We start from the raw sequence: 18,106 nt of genomic DNA on the forward strand, positions 1-18,106 counted from the left end.
GATCACTATGGTAAAGGCTTCGGATTTGAATACATTATTCTGAACACAGTCCAGGCTAGAAAACCTTTTTAAATAGCACGGGACGGCTGTCAGCAAAGAGATCTGCATGAGATTATTCATCGGTTAAGTGTTTTGAAGGCACGTTTCATTTGAAATGATGACACAAGGCAGAAGAGATGTCAACAATGTGTCAAACTGAGCTCAGATTTCTCTCGTCTGCGATCAAAAGTCAATATTACTGAAGGTCTCAATATCAACTCAAACATTTCTCATCACGTCATCCCAAATCCAGATGATGTTTTAGAGTCAAACATTTTCCAGCTGCATTTGGTCATTTAGGTCAAAATCATCCGAGAGATATTTATGGCAACATGCTTCGCATGAAACACATAACGCATGCATGATCATTAATGTTTCATGTGTTCTGTGAAAGTGTTTGTCATGTGGAAATGCAGCGGCGGTGTATTTCACGTGCAGATGCTCTGCTATCAAACATGTTTGTGTTGTGTAATCCCTTTGAGACGTAACACAGAGATTACTCTCATCTAGTGTAACCATAGCTGGTAAATCTCATGAAAACAGCCGTCAAATTTTTACCTATTAAATTCAATTTAAAGGCCTAATTCATTTATGAATTTAATATTTTGAGATTTTTATGAGTTTTTGGAGTTCACCAGTTTACTGCTATAGATGACAAAACATGGGACTTGTAAATGACAAGGGCACAGTCATAAAGTGAAAAAAACAAATTTATTCTTGTCTCTTTTTTTCATGACACAGATACAGAAACTCATGCAGAGACGCACACTCCGTTCTGTCGAGACTTTGTGTAAGTATTTGAAAAAGCCCAATCCATCTTTTCACATAGTCATACGGTAAATATCAGTTTGATTCAAGGCTGTCACCGGCCCTCATAAAGATCTCTCCCTGACCCCGTCCATCATTCTGACAGACAGGTCAGGAATCACGTCTGACCTCGTTGAGCTGGCGGCTGTCTCTCAGACATCACATGTTTGACCTTACCAGCATTCTGACTGACAGAACCTTCCATAATTGTCTAAATCAAACCGTTCTCCAAATATCCAGCAGGATTTTGTCATGGCTCTGCTTCCTTAGTAATGTTTTTCTTGGTCCTGTAGCAGAGCCATGTCAAAGTCTTTGGTTATGTGTGGAGAGAAACATATTATTGTCCGTTTGACAATAATATACGTTCTCTCCAGTGTCTTGTCATTGACCCCATTCCTCTCGTTTCCTCGTTATCTTTCCCTGAGTGTTTAATGTCCCACACCTGCCCCATGTCGTTATCCCTCGTTTGTCTTCCCCTATATATACCCTCTTGTTTCTGTGTCCTGTGCTCTTGTATTACGTGAACTGCGTTGTGATTGTGATTGTGATTGTGATTGTGATTGTGATTGTGATTGTGATTGTGATTGTGATTGTGATTGTGATTGTGATTGTGATTGTGAGCTTACCCATGTTCCTGTTCCTTGCCTGTTCGTGTTTTGTGAGTTTTGTGCCTTTTATGATTTAAGACGTTTGGTCGTGTCTTTGAGTTTAGTTTATTTGTCTTGTTTTCATTTTGCCCCCTCGTGGGAAATCTTTTGTTTTATTTATAGTTCTTAGTTCTGTTTTCCCCCATTGTGGGTGTTTTTGTTTTGTTTTGTTTAAAAATAAATATCTGTTAACCCCTTCACTGCCTGCCTGCGCTTGGGTTCTTCTCCCAATTTCGTGACAGATTTTCATATACGACTGAGGTTTGTGATTAATTTAGCCATAATCACAAAATAAACCCAAATGTGAAGTAGACGGAATAATTGTATGTATTTTATTGCACCAAGTTACCAATTTAATAAATAAATGGACATCACATTTATATTTAAGGTAAAGGTATTGTTTGTAAGTCACTTCGGATAAAAGCGTCTGCTAAATGACTAAATGTAAATGTGTTGTGAAAAAAATGACTGTATATTTGAATATTTGGATGCATCAGTAAAAAGTCATCAGTATCGGTCGTAACAGCCCGATCTCACAGGAAGGTGTACTATTGCACCAGGTGACTAATTCATATAAATTTGTACGAAGTGAATAGTAAAAATACTGTATGTGCAATTATTGCAATTAAATCGCAAAATAACATTGCAATGAAGAAACCCCTCTCATAACCGTCACTTTTTGTGAAATGCAAAAATGAGATCGTACAATTTTTTTGTAATTGAGATTTTGTTGTTAAAAAAGTCAACTCATACTTTTTGGTTCATATTTCAGAAAGAAAAAGGCTTTAAATGTGTATACATTTTTTTGTTTTTTGTATGAATTTGTATGAATTCGCATGATCTTATTCCTACATTTTAGTATGATTTGCTTTCGCGCTAGTGACGTTAGGGGTGGGGTTAGGGGAGGGGCTTCAGTATTGCTTTTTTCTAATAATTGTCAGGATCCTGCCTCTCTTTGTCATGAGTTTCTGGTTTTGTGGCAGGGTCATGACAACCCCACGTGTTCTGTGTGACAGCGCATGGTCAGTGTTTGTTTACGATGACCATGCGCTCTTCTGTCTCGTGTTTTGGCCCCGCCCCCTCGTTTTTAAGCCCTTAGCATTCTCTGTCCTTGGTGGTTTGTCATACGTCCATACGTATCATCTTACGTCTTAGCCTTGTGAAGTGTTTTTGGATTACTCCCCAACGTATCGTCCAGTTCCTGTTTTGCCTTTTCGTGTGTTTTGGATTTACTATTTCTTTATTTTTGACCCTCGAGGGAAGTTTTTTGATTTCTGTTTATATTTCGTACCATTCTCGTTTACCCCATTGTGGGTTTTTGTTTTGTTTGTAATAAAGTTTAAGTTGTTCCATGTACTGCTGCCTGCGCTTGGGTTCTTCCCGCTCGTTCCCGTGACAATAATCGTATGTTTGTATGGATTAAATCGCACGAATTCGTATGAATTAGCCACCTTGTAACATACTTACGAATTACCATGAGATCGGGTTGGATCGACTCTTCCCAAACTGTCATTAAATAATTCCAAGCTCTCTGTATGGACACTTGAAACACTGACGCCATATGAACAGATTTAGTAAAAAACTAAGTAAAATAATTGACAATTATTTGAAACAAAAATAATGTCTGAAATGTGTTGTTTAGGCAGTTGTAGGATGTTCACTTAAAAGCAAAAAGCATAACGGTCGGAGCAAAAACATAACAACACGAGACAGAAGAGTAAACTGTGTTGTTTGTGCGTGCTCTCGCACAAAGAAAAGAGGCATAATAATGGATTATATTTTAGTTTGTTTATCACCAAACCTGTTAACATGCCTTGAGGACGCCTTAATATACGAGCCATGAGGAGTTTTTGTACCTTGAAAAGATAACAATCCACTCCCATTGTAAATGAAAAATATATATTTTTAATTATTTGAGATTTGGTTCTGAAGAATAAAGCAAAGCCAAAAGGGGTTCAGTTTAGTTTAGTTGTACTTTATTATCCAGCCTTGGCTGAAAGTCTGACTTTGGTCTCGCTATACAATCAACGATACAATTAACAAAAACATGCATAACAATACAATACACAAACTCCACCTCAGCATAATACATTAAAATGTAAAAACATAACAATTCACATTCCTAGCCCTTATTCAAGAGACCTGCTGCATTTGGTACAAATGTTTGTTTATAGATTGCCTTAATTGCTTTCGGTGTTCTATTACGACGACGAGATGGCATCAATTCAAAAGCATGATTCAGAGAGTGTGCTATATCTCTAATTATTGCCAAAGCTTTCCTCTTAACAGCCATGCCGTATAACTGACTTTTGTTTGGAACCTATAATTTGACCTGCTGTCCTGGTAATTCTGTTCAGTTTTGCTTTATTCACAGATGTTATTCTGCCAAACCATACAGTTATATTATACTCTAAAACACTCTTGAGTAAGCTACTATAAATTTGTTGCAAGACCAACAGACTCAACATTCTCTCAATTTCCTTAGCAGGAATAACCTCTGATTTGATTTCTTACAGATAAGACCCACATTATCAGTCATTGTTCCCAAATACTTAAAACTCTTCACAATTTCAACAGATTGATCACATAACATTATTTCTGTTAAGGGTTCTGGATGATTTCAAATCAATTATTTTGTCTTTCCAACATTTATCAATAAGGAGCTCACTTCACAACATTTTTCCAAGTTTGAAACCTGCTTTTCATACTCAGAGTTCGCACAGTCTTTCCACAAAAGTGCAACAAGCGCCATGTCATCAGCATATTTGTATAATTTACAATTCTCACTCTGAATTTGTATTCCATTTGTATAAACCGAAAACAGCAGGGGTTGACTGGACACATCCTTGAGGTGCTCCAGTATTTAAAAACACAGTATTTGATTTAACCCCTCTAGCACAAACTCATTGTGGTCTATTTGTTAAAAAAATGTAATCCAATGAACAATTGTACCATTTACACCTAGAACCAAATGCCTCTCTAAAAGTAAATGTATCTGCATTGTATTAAAATCAGATGTATAATCAATAAAAAGAACACGGACATGGTTGTATCAACCATAGATAGCATAGCATCCTCTGTCCCTCTTTGCGGTTTGTATGCAAATTGCAGTACATCTAATTGTATACTCTGATATATATGATTTAAGATGATTATTAATGACCCTTTCCATGCATTTAGCAAGTATTGATGTCAAGGCCACCGGACAAAAAATCTTCAAAATGTTTTAGCTCCCACTTTTTTTGGGAGGGGTTGTAAAAAATATAATTTCCATGTATTTGGTACAATATGTAAATCTAATACAAACTGAAATAATCTTGTTAAGGGGTCAGTTAATTCCTTTACGCAACTCTTTAAAACACGTCCTTTAAGGCCATCTGGACCCGGTGCTTTGCAAGGCCTAATACACTTAAGGCACCTTCTAACCTGGTCACCTGTCAAACAGATTGGTGACCCCTCTGGAATCCTAGCACCAACTTCTTCAATCCTATTTCTATTATCATCTGCATCATATCTCCCACAAAACAAATTCAAATCATTAACCCATTTAAAAATATCTGTATCTATGTCATCACCATTTGCATTCCTGGATTCACGCCCCATCATCTTATTCAGGCCTTGCCACGCACCCCTTAAATCTTGATTTGCTAACTCATCCTCTACTGAGCAAATAATGATGAAACGTTCATGTTTGTATGAACTATTCCTTTCAACCAAAGAGAGCGGTTTGCCTGAAGAATGTCTGGTGTTTTTCATGCTTTCATTACAGATATTGTATATATAAGCAGTGACAACAGCTGTAGGACAGCTGCACCAAACACCGAATTGAATCTCAAGGGAAGGAGTTCACAGAACACATTGAGGAACCAGAAACAGAAGAGACCAAGACTAACACAAGTGCCTATTTATAGCGATAATAGATTAGAACAACAAACTCATTCAGTGTATTAAACTCGTAGCTTTTGAATAACCGCTGAATAACAGCCTCAGGTAAACACTCACGATCATAAAAACTCTCTAATGCAATCATCATTTGGACCGTGTGAAATGATCCGCAGACGGATGGATTTACCCTGAGTCCACATGTTTTCTGCATGAACGGAAAAGCCATCCATGCGGATCTAAGCTGTGAACATTAATGTGTTGGGAATGCGACGTGGTGAAGTTCTATGTAAACTTATTTAAGAGCGATCCGTGTGCATTCCCCTCCGCTGGCCTCTACAGTCGCCGCGACCTCACGAAAACAATCTTCCGGTTGCGGCCCTTGTGTCGCAATGTAATTGAAAAGATGTTTGAGCTTCGTGGATTGCAGGCGATAATCTTTAAAGCGTGCTCTCTAGCATGCACACCGGTTGCCTAGCAACAGCAGGTTGTCATGAGGGTTTGGGGAACAGAGGGTTCGCTCGAGCCTTTGGTTGAATGGGTGATAGACGGAAGATCTTCTCATGGACACTCGTGATGTTTGATTAGAAAAACAGTTGATTTTCTGAGACGTCCCGTCCTCCACTTTCATTCATTTATGTCTATTTTAAGGCATCATATCTCTGCAGGACTCAGTGAGGGGATTTTAGGCACAGATTTATCTGTTGCCATCAGTATTGCTGTACATACAACGGAGGGGGATCAGGGGACGTCTGTATATCATATTGTGCAACGTGGTATTAGGAGTATTAACACACCAGCACATCACCAAGGGCACATTTTGGTCTGAAACAAACCATAATCCACGATTACAAGAATAGGGATTATCAGCGAATTGAACATATCGACCGCTTCAGTAACAAACTGAATCTGACTTTAACATTGTAGAAATATTTAATGAGTATGTTTAAACTTGTAACTTTGCCTCTCTGTTGTTATGTCCGTTTAAAAGATAAAATTGCAGGTTACTTTACATTATGTTGGTGAAATCACAAAACTGACATTTTTTATAAGATATTTTAGGCTACCCGAAGGCTTAATTTAAAATCATTATCGTAAACTTACTGTTGCAAATCGGGCCTTTTATGTAGGCTAATTGTATTCTTTTTTTTTTGTTGACTTTTTTTAACCAAATTCAAAATTCAAATAAGAGAGTTTGCCCAGAACAATTTCATTCCGCCAACCTTAAATATATGCTATTGTTTAAATATTTGACGACAGTGGTCCTGACAGAACATCAGGTTTTAAAAGCCAAAGAGAAAACATGAGTTTTCAAAAGTGATTTGAATGAAGAAAGTGAAGAAGCCTGTCTATTAGACGGGGCAAATCATTCCACAATTTAGGAGCTGCCACAGCCCTCTCAGTTTACATGTTGTTTTAGGCACACTCAGTAACAGTTTATCAGCTGACCTGAGAGAACGGGTGGGCATATGAGGGTGTAGCAGCTTAGAGATGGAGAGTGGGGCAAGACCATTTAGTGCTTCAAAAAACAATTTTTTAAATTGATCCTAAAGTGTACAGGCAGCCAATGAAGTGAGGCTATAATGGGAGAGATGTGCTCGTATTTCCGAGTTCCAGTTCAAAGACGCGCTGCAGCATTCTGCACCATCTGCAGAAATGCGACCAAAACCCCACTAACCCCCGCATGCAACGCATTACAGCGATAGAGCCGAGTGGTAACAAAGGCGTGGATAACTGTCTCAAAAGAAGTGGCAGCTGCCTTAGTTGGAAAACGCTTGACCTTGATCTGGCTGTCGAACTTATGGTTGGAGTCAATTTTGACCCCTAAGTTGGTGATGGTTGGCTCGATGTACTGAGCCAGGGAATCTAAATCAACCAAAGGGGTTCCAGTGGTGTCACGGTCTGGTCGGACATCATCTGGCACGGGGATTGTTTTGTTTTTGTCGAGCACATGGTTGTCACTGAGCTGTCGGCTGACCTCGTGCTTGTGTCCGCGTCTTTCGCCCCGCCCTCTTGTTTCTATATGACTTCCCATGCACTGGTGTTTTTCCACTCCGTGTTCACACGCCTGCTGGCACTTCACTCATTAGGCATTATTCCTTTCCCTAATTACCCCACACCTGGTTATGATCTCCTCGTTACGTTCTCCTTATATTCCCTCCGTGTTTCTTGTCCGGTGTCTGTTCGTTGTGGATCATTCTGCCCAGACTGCCTCAGGCGTAGCTGCGGCTCGCCTGTTGAAGCTAAGTTTACTGTTCAGTGGTTTTTTGTCAGAAGTATCTCAGCCTTAGTCAAGTCGTGTCTTGCATCTAGCCTAGTTCTCTTACCTTCCATGTTCTCTTCGCTCCTCCTTCTGGTCTGCCTTCTTCAGCAGCTTGCTTTGGCGCTCTGGTCAGTGGTCACCACAGTCGGACGACTTCTCGGGAGGATTCACCTGCAACTTCTCCAGGCGCAGCATTTCCCCAACCTGCCAGCGCGGATCCGAGTCGAGTGAGGTCACCAGGTGCTTCCGCCCAACACTCCGCACCGGCAGCCTATCCTCGACTCTCCGTGCTGACGTCTGCCATCTCCGGATTGGATTTCTCGCGACCTGCTCATACATTTCTCTGCCCTTAGTCTGTGTTCAATAAAGACTGTTTTCTCCTGCACTTGGGTTCTCTGTGGTTCTGTCATGACAAGTGGTGCCTCCAAAAACCATAACTTCTGTCTTTTTTTTGTTTACAATGTAACACAAATATATATTTTTTCTGTTTATTTTGCTTATATTCCTCGTTCATTTTGGTTCAACTTATACTTTTAACATATATATACAGTGTATATATATGTTGTTGTATCTGTAAACATTAGCAAATGCAGAATAAACGAAAATGAACAAAAAATGAGCAATCATATTTGTATTAAGTAACATTGACAAAAAGGAATAAAACATATTGTTCATTGTTTGTTCACGTTAGCTAATGTATTATTACCTGATGTAAACAAATACCATCTCCTCGTAAAGTGTTGCCAACATTGCTTTATTTCTTTAACATCCTTGTTTTTGTTTGATCAAAGATGTATTCATGATCGCGACTCTGTTCTGGCAAGAACCGCCCCCTTTTCATTATCCAATTAATTCGCACAATATAAAATGAAGTTCCGCCCTCCATATATTGTTTTGTTTTAAAATGCATCATGTTGGGGAACCAAAATGGTTTGTGAATTTACTACTATTGAAAGTCACAGTAACATTACACCTGTTTATTAAACACATTGAATCATTCCACGTGTTGGCATTGAACTACTTTTGCAGTGAACTTTCTTTTTCCTTTAAGAGTGTCTCCCAAGGCACAAAAGTCAATGTTCGCATATACTGACATTTTTCCATGTTACAAAGGCATGTTAATAAGACAGCCATCTGTTCAGAGGTGCGTAAGTGTCCTGGTATGTGGCTGGGATTATCTTCTAAATGCTAGCTTTAATACATGGCTCGCCTGTCCGTTAAAAGCGCACAGAGTGTTGGGAAATGACATTGTCCAATGACAGCGGCGTGTGTTGACCCTCAAATACGAGCACGTTTGTTTGAAATGTGAATGCCATGAGAGCAGTGAAGTGCATAAACAAACCCCTCATTCAGAGTTGGGAGCTGAAGCACAGAGCAGTGAAATGACCTCTGAGAGGACTGCCAGATCAGGTGTCGAGAGCCAAGGACAGTGGGTGTGTCGGTGTGAATTTTGCGACCTCCTCCCAGTTGTCTATGCTAAACTTTTCCACTTCTCACAGTGTCCTCGGCCCAGCATTCCTCGCTCTCTACTGGTGGAATATTTCAGCTCGCGGGGCTCACAAAGCAAAGTCGAGTCAATGTCATGTACTTGATGTATTTGGAGAGCCACCTGGAGATGTTATGTTCGTAATCGTACTGTCTGTGTTCAGTTTTAGGTTGCTTATCAGAGATCTCAGTTATGTTTTAATTCTGTATCAATTCACTCTCGTACGTTTCTGCTAAAATTGCTCACAAGAATGAGAATTGTGGATGAATGTGGTGGGCATAGCGTAGGAGGGCGTAGGAATTTTGGTACCAAATTAAGGTTATTAGCTTTCTAAAACTACAAATATTAAAATATTTCTATTAATTGAAGTAAAAGAATATATCAAATATGATGCCAAAATATTGGCCTAATTATTATTGGAAAAAAGAATTATATAAGAAATATTTTATTTATAAATTTATTTATAACTCATGGTTTTCTCACATAAAACCTAAGGGCTCTGTCCCGATCCCGCCACACGACTAGAATTTCATAAACAAGACGGTGGGACCATGACAGAGCCCCCCCCTTAATGAACACCTCCAGGTGTTCACCAAGGGGTTGACTAACAAGACCTGACAGACTGGACCAAAGACAACAACCAGACAAACATGGTGAACAAGACAAGGGGCAGACAAGACAACAAGACTAAAGGATTGGGGTGACTTAATAAAAATAACAAACATGGGAGGGGGTGGGGCAAAACAAGAGTTCATGGGGGGTAAACCAAAAGGATTGGGGGGAATAGTCCCAGTCCCCGGCTGCGCTCGAGGGCGCGGAGTCCTGGGGGACTTCGGATAAGTCCTGGAGGGAACAGTCTTTGACCCTGGGTGTCTCCCAGGGACCGGCTGGAAGACCGGCTGGAAAGGGCTGGGCACCGGCTGGAAGGCCGTCTGGAAAGGGCTTGACGCCGGCTGGAAGGCCGGCTGGACAGGGCTTGACGCCGGCTGGAATGCCTGCTGGACAGGGCTTGACGCCGGCTGGAAGGCCGGCTGGACAGGGCTTGACGCCGGCTGGAAGGCCGGCTGGACAGGGCTTGACGCCGGCTGGAAGGCCGGCTGGAAAGGGCTTGACGCCGGCTGGAAGGCCGGCTGGACAGGGCTTGACGCCGGCTGGAAGGCCGGCTGGACAGGGCTTGACGCCGGCTGGTAGGACGGCTGGATCACCGGCTGGGACGCCGGCTGGATCACCGGACTGGACGACGGCTGGATCACCGGACTGGACACTGGCTGCACCGGACTGGACGCCGGCTGCACCGGACTGGATGCCGGCTGTACCTGACTGGCCCGCGCTGCCCGCCGCTGCCTCTTTTTCTTCAGCCGAGCCACCCGCCTGGAGGTCGGCTGAAGAAAAGAGGCAAATGGCACGGCTGGCTCTGGCTGAGACTCTTCGGAGGAGGACTCCCAGGATGCTCGCCTTCCCCGCTTGCCCCGGAGGGTCATAGGAGGCTCTGCAGAGCTTGCGGGAGGAGGAGCTGAGTTCCCCAATGTGGCGATGGCCAGGACGCGACCCTCTGGCACAGTAGCTAGCGGGCGGGATGCCCGGGCTGGTGCGATGGACTCAGGGTTGTCCCGGTCAGCTAAAATCCAGATCAGGTTGTCAAAGCTGGGGGGACCCAGCATCCTCATCTCGCTAGGGGAGAGGGGTTCGGTGAGGCCACGATTAAAATCCTCCTCACCGAACACCACTCTGCTGCCGCGTCCAGGAACTCATCCACGTAATCCATGACGGCCCGGCTCCCCTGGCGGATCCCGAAAAGGTGGTAGGTCAGGGAGGATCGCTGGGAGTTGGCCATGCTGCCTGCTGGGTTCAATACTGGCTCGTGGATTCTTTCAAGATCTGGCGGTGGGAGAACCCAATTGCAGGCAGGCAGTGATGAAGGGGTTAACAATGATTTTTAATAAACAATAGACAAAACAAAAACCCACGAGGGGGTAAAATAACAAAGACAAAGGGATAAACAATCAGACTACACAGGCACATAAACTAACTAGAACAACACTAGACAAACACTTACACTGACTAAACTTAACTTGCTTAAATGACACGGGCAGGAACACGAAGCACTCGTACACAGAACAGACATAGTACAATCCACGAGCAACAAGACAAAGAAACATGAGGGTATATATAGGGAGAGATAAACGAGGGATAATTACACAGGGCAGGTGGGAAACATTAGACACGGGAGGAAGGCAATACATGAGACGAGAGGGGCGGGGCCAATGACAAGACACGAGAAAACACATGAGGTAAAAACAAACAACTCATGGTTTTCTCACATAAAACCTAAGGGCTCTGTCCAGATCCCGCCACACGACTAGAATTTCATAAACAAGACGGTGGGACCGTGACATTATCTGCTAGTTAAAGAGTGACTGGTGTTGTCTAGTGATGCAGGATCGCAGTTATATCCGCGGGCAGGTGGTTCAAGTAATAAAAAAAGTAATAAAAAACAACATTCTGATTAATTGCGGGTGGGTCACGGCAAAGATATTAATATTAACAAGATGCGACACTGCCATTACAATTAATGGGGAGGAATGCAATGCTCAATATGGCCGATCAAGCGAAGGAAGTCCCGCCTTCCAGTGATACGAGCCAATCGTCAATCAGTATTGACTGAGGATTCTCTGGGGCGGGGCTCTAATGAGATGCCTGCCAGGCTGTGCACATGCACAGTAGATGCAGCGATCTCGAAAAAGGTGATTTTCAGCGCAATTTAACCTTAGCAAACCCACGTTATGGTACAGTTTATGTCAGGTTTAATTATTGATAGGACATATGCTGTTTAATTGTGATTTTTGCCAGCAATTTTAAAAAGATCTGCCTTCCCCCATTCAGGTAGATAGGACAGTGGACTTGCTATTAACTGCCCAGAGGTGCTGCAAACATGGCCGCCGAGTGGCACGACTTCCGTAAACGGACTTTGGTCGCAGGAGAATGAGATAAATCAATAATGATAATAATATTAAAATGACGTGAAGGCCTACATGTTTGAATAAGTGTGTTTGATGGACTGCTGTTTAGAAAACGTTTCTCTCTTCTGTGTATCTAACTCCACTGTTACTCTCGCACTTTAAATAATTGCTTGTAAAAAATATCGTATTTTTGTATTTTCAAATGACAAGTTACTTGTATTTTAATTTAAAAAAAAATTCAGAGCAGTATTTTGTATTTTATTTAAATATGTATTTGTAATTTGTAACTAACTATTTTTGATGTATTTGTGCCCATCTCTGTTGTTCATTACAAGTAAAATGACTTTGCTGTAGTTTCCAACATGCTGAGACAAAGCAATGTCATAGACTCGTGGACTTTTCTTCCTTCCCTGTATTCCCAGTTATTGTTCCCAGCAGGTCATTCAGTAACTCCGTGCCTGAGGGTGAATGAGACCCAACCCACCGCATGCAGATTCCAACAGCTATTACACAAGGTCCTGTGTCCAGTGCTTTTGTATACTTGCACCTGATTCAGCTGTGTTTCTCTGCTTCAAGAGCATGTTGTTTGACATAAGGAGAGATAAATAAAGTTACAGTTTTAAAACTATTCAAGAATGAAACACATATTTGGAATGATGGACTACCTTGATGCCATGTTGGGCCTAGTGCATGCTATTTTTAAGAAACAAATGAGTAGTTTGTAAGGCAGGAACGTTGGTCCGGTGAAATAAATACATCTTTTGAAGTGGTCAGGCTTCGTAGCTGTTATTTTAAAATTCTGGCCTCCAGGTAATCAACTGCATAGGAAATGTTGCAATAGATATAGATATAGATACAGTATATATTTAGGACATTTGTCGGACAGTGGAGGTTGAAAATGAATGTATATATTCATTTTGCATACACTCTAAACATGTTCATGGTTGGGTAAAATATGAATAAACCCATGCCGCCAAAGTTCCCCACGGTTGGGTTTGTCCATATTTTATTTAAAGGGAAAGTTCACGCAAAAATACAATTTCTCTCATCATTTATTCACCCTCATGTCATTCCAAACCTGTGACTTTCTTTCTTCTACAGAACACAAAAGAATATTTTTTGAAGAATGTTGATAACCAAACAACATTGACCCCCATTGACTTCCATTGTATGAACATGTGTTCCGCAAAGACAACAAAGTTACACAGGTTTGGAATGTGTGATTTATATTAACACTTACTGTTACTATATGAAATGAATGTATGTTGAGTCCATATAAATAAATTATGTTTTGTTTCACTTGAGTGATTTTCCTGATCCGTTGTGAACAACTGTACTGTGTCTGTTGTGTCTGTTGGTGAACCTGTGCAAACCTGCACTAATCTTTACCTGTGTTTTGTCTTTCTTTCCTGCCTCTATACCTCCATACTGTTTATAGAAAACCACAAACATCCTGAGGGCAGAACTGTTTAAGTGCGGCACGTAAATTGACTTCAGCTAAATGTTAGAAAGAATAATATCAAACTACTTGGTAGTGCAGTGCATTGACAACAAAAAGGTTCGATTGACATTTTGGATAAAAGAGCTGTTATGGATATCAAGAATTTGTAAAGAAAAACTTTATGAAGAAGAATGATGACACTGTGATTGTTGTTGGCATGATGTTGCATGAGCGAAGCTGTATGCTTCAATGCTCCCACATGATTAAAGCTGACAGCTGGCCAGAAGCTCAGGGCGTGAGATGGTGGGTACATTCTGTGAGTTGCTGTTTCCATGTTCTCCCGCATGACGTGCTATTGTTTCTTTCACAGACACACTCATAATCCTTCGGCTACAATGCTGTAGAGAGATGTCTGTGTTACTCTTGGCTCTTTTTTTAGCTCCTAATGTGTGTTCCGGTGTATGATGGGAGTCAACAGCAGATACTGGACGCTGTGTGTCAGTTTCAGCTGTTTTGGACATACTACAGTCCAAGAAGACAAGTGTGTTATGCTGTTCTTTTCCTATATCTGATGTATCTGATGTGGTTTTCTTTCCACTCCTTCATTGTCGAGGTTCCCTATGATGGGGACACGGAGTTCTCACAAAGTCCTTGTTGCTCTGATGGTCTGTAATGTTCACTTTCTGTCAAAATCTCTCAAAATGTTGTGTTGTGATTGGATACAGGTGTGTTGTGACTGGTACAATTGCAAATTGTAGGAACCGACTGTTCTATAAATGTGACCCTGGACAACAAAAACAGTCTTATGGGTCAATTTTTCGAAATTGAGATTTTTACATAATCTGAATGCTGAATAAACTCTGGAATCTGAGAGTGCAAAAAATCAAAATATTGAGAAAATTGCCTTTGAAGTTGTTAATCAGGGGCACTGTGGCAGGCCATCCACTCACAAAAATATTTAAATTAAAAATATGAAAGTTTTTATATATTTAAGGTAGGAAATTTACAAAATATCTTCATGGAACATGATCTTTACTTAATATCCTAATGATTTTTGGCATAAAAGAAAAATCGATAATTTTGACCCATACAATGTATTTTGTCTTTTACTAAAAATGTTCCCGTGCTACTTAAGACTGGTTTTGTGATCCAGGGTCACAAATGTACAAAACATTGACTGAGCCCAATGACAAATTTAGATGTAATTAGTCACTACAACATTTTGTTGATGTCTGAATATTTTTTAACAGTGCTATCCACCTTATTTTTGGCGTAAATGTGGGCGCCGCCATCTTTGAGATGGTTGTGTTTAGACTTCCGGTGAGCCACTATAGCTAATGACAGTCGTATTGCGAGTGAGACACGTGTGCTGTTTTGACTGGCAAGTTAATATTTATTATGGAACCCAAAGGTACAAGCGCAATGTGTGCAGTTAGAGGTTGCCATAATATCCGGTACAAACGCAAAAAATGTCTACAAAACATTTGCTTTGACTATAATAGACGCACCAGAGCTGAATCTGGATGTAGCGCACCCTATGCTCTGCATGCATTATTCATTAGCATACTGGATTCCCTTTCTCCTGGACAGTTGACCTACTTGACTACAATTACTAATAAACTATTACTAACGTTTATTAATAAAGGTTAAAAGGCAGGAGTTTACGGGGAGAGTTAGCACAACTAAAACAGTATAGTTGTATAATAATATTAGCAGTAGCTCAAATGTAGCTGTTAGCATTTGTATATGTATTTATCAGTGAAAAACTTGCAGAAGCAAACCTGAGGATCGCAGCTGCATGACTAACAGTTACAGGACTCGCCCTGCCATTACCTCTATAGTCAACTATTCTAAATCAAACGTTTAGCACTAAAATGACTATGCCTGATTTGGAAGAAATAAATCAGCCTAAAAGTGTTTGGCAATGGCTTCAGTCGAGTGATTTTTCCTGACCCTGTGAAATATCTGTGTTTGTTGTGTCAACCTGCTGTCTTTTGTGTACTGCTGAATCTTGACTTTCACTGTCTGCTTTGTGTTTGTACAGTTATGTTACTCTTTTATGTTTCTGCTTGCTGGATGTTTATAGGAAAGCAAATATGTTCTGAGGGCACAACTGTTCAAGAGCACACCAGTCATGTGGCGACTAGAGAACATTGTCATTTTTTCAGTGGTTTTGTGTCCATACAATGGAAGTCAATGGGGTTCAGTGTTGTTCGGTTCAACCAACCAACATTCTTCAAAATATCTTCTGTTGTGTTCTGCAGAAGAGAGAGAGTCACACGGGTTTGCAATGATATGAGGGAGGTGATGAAAGAATTTGTATTTTGGGGCAAATACATAGTAACAATATGAAAAGGTTATCAATAGCATCAATATACAGACATCAACATGTGCTATATTCTTCTACTTGCAGATTGAAGTCTTTGTGTGGCTGTTGATTTGTCTCAGTCTCCTACAGTAAGTGTGTTTGCGTGTGGAACACAATGTCTGTAAATGAGTTCCTATTTTTGCTCTAGACGGCTGTATAATGAGAGGATGAGAGCTGAGGAACAGAGCGGATGAATGTAGGTGTCTTCCCTGGAAAAGACAAGTGGAAAATTCTGTTCGGGGACAAAGTGGGCAGGGGGGGGGTTTCGGACGTGAAGTAACCTGAACCCTGGAGACAAAAATCTCTGAAGAGTGGCTCTGTTAGGTAAAGCTCTCTCTCTCTCTCAATTTAAATTTTTCAATGTAAGGGTGCTTTATTGGCATGACAAAGTGTACATTGGTATTGCCAAAGCATTTACAAATAGTGCAAATATGTCTCAAACCAAAAGAAAGATAATTATAGTAATAAAATAAAATAAAATAAATTTATGTATGTAGTGCAACTTAAAGTGGTTTATAATATATGTACATATATAAAAACAGAAATAGAGTATTTTAAACAAAGATTTACAAGATCAAAATATAGATGTAAGTAGCAGAATAAAGGCTATAATAATATAATGTTGTGTAGATATATTGGAAACATCAGGTCAGGGACAGACACGCCACTTTCTTGACTGTGACTTGATTTTTCCATCAAACATTGTCCGTATGTGCATGTGTTTTATGTCTTTTGTGTCTCTCTCTCTCTCTCTCTCTCTCTCTCTCTCTCTCTCTCTCTCTCTCTCTCTCTCTCTCTCTCGTTCTCCTCTCTCTCTCTCGTTTCCACTCTCTTCCTCTCTCGTCTCTCACTCTCTTCCTCTCTTCTCTCTCTCTCTGTCTCCTCTCTCTGCTCTCATCCGTCTCTCCTCTACTCTCTCTCATCCTCTCTCTCATCTCTTCTCTCTCTCCTCTCGTGTCTCTCGCTCCCATTCTCCTTCCTCCTCCTCTCGTTCTCTTACACTCATCTCTCTATACTCTTCGACTCTCTCTGCTCTCTCTCTCTCTCTCTCTCTCTCTCTCTCTCTCTCTGTCTTCTCTTCTCTCTCTCTCTGTCTCTCTCTCTTCTCACTCTCCTCTCTCTCTCTCTCCTCCTCTCTCTCTCTCCTCTCTTCCTCTCTCTCTCTCTCTCATCTCTCTCTCTCTCCTTCTCTCTCTCTCTCTCCTCTCCTCTCTCTCTCTCTCTCTCTCTCTCTCTCTCTCTCTCTCTCTCTTCTCTCTCTCTCTCTCTTCTCTCTCTCTCTGTCTCTTCTCTCTCTCTCTCTCTCTCTCTGTTCTCTCTCTCTCTCTCTTCCTCTCTCTCTGTCTCTCTCTCCTCTCTCTCTCTCTCCTCTCTCTCTCCTCTCTCCTCTCTCTCTGTCTCTCTCTCTCTCTCGTCTCTCCTCTGATCGTTTCCTCTCTCTCTCTCTCTCTCTCTCACTCTCACTTTCTCTCTCTCTCTCTCTCTCTCTCTCACTCCCTCTCTCTCGCAATTCCATGTGTGTGTGTGTCTGCCTGTGTCTATAGTGAGTCTGATCTTAGTTTATCATCCGTCACTGCTTTCCCAGTGAGTGATAGACTTGTGTTGTGGTTGTGTTGAGTGTGATGTTGTCAGTATTGTTGTGGTGGAGAGCATCAGTAGTTCATTCACTGCAGGATTCAAGTTTCCTGTGGATGTGATTTTTAAGGTCATTGTAGTGTGGTGTGTGTGTTATGGGGTTTGTGTGTTGTGATAGTTGGGATCTGGACATCCCTGTGTCACTCCACGCTCCTGAGTTTGTAAAGCAGTCCTTGGTGCCAAATTGAGTCAAAAGCTTTTTTAAAGTCTATAAAGCATGCATATATTTGACCTTTATCTTGGTTAAGGTGTTTTTCAATTAGAGTAGGCTATGTGGCGTGTAGATATGGTCTGTCATGCGGTAGTTTGGGAAGTACATCGTGTGTGGTGATGAAGTCTAAGAGTCGAGCGGTTATTAATCTACAGAATAGTTTTCTCAGGTCACACAGATGCCTCTATAGTTGTTCGGCTCAAATTGATCTCCGTTTGTAAAGATTGGTGTTGTCAAGTCTTGATTCCAGATGTCAGGGAAGTGACCTACACTCATAATCACCCGATGTAATCGACTGTTTGTATGTTTTGACTGTTTGTCTTCAAGTTCTTTCAGTTATTGGGAAGTCTAATGGGTTTGATTGTTT

General features: G+C 41.1%; 1 protein-coding gene across 2 annotated transcripts in view; it reads left to right on the forward strand.

Moving 5' to 3' along the window:
* Window positions 1-18,106, forward strand: part of LOC130552432 (sodium/potassium-transporting ATPase subunit alpha-1) — a 36,365-nt gene that overhangs the window by 4,437 nt on the left and 13,822 nt on the right. Inside the window, exon 1 of one of the 2 annotated variants that reach the window (XM_057330706.1) lies at window positions 16,064-16,217. The exons of the other annotated variant lie outside the window; for it this stretch is intronic. The gene's annotated coding sequence lies outside the window, so the exon portion shown is untranslated. Of the gene's footprint in view, window positions 1-16,063; window positions 16,218-18,106 lie in introns of those variants that run through there. 2 annotated transcript variants of the gene reach the window in all.

This window comes from Triplophysa rosa, linkage group LG4 (genome assembly GCF_024868665.1).
Source record: "Triplophysa rosa linkage group LG4, Trosa_1v2, whole genome shotgun sequence".
Taxonomy (NCBI): Eukaryota; Metazoa; Chordata; class Actinopteri; order Cypriniformes; family Nemacheilidae; genus Triplophysa; species Triplophysa rosa.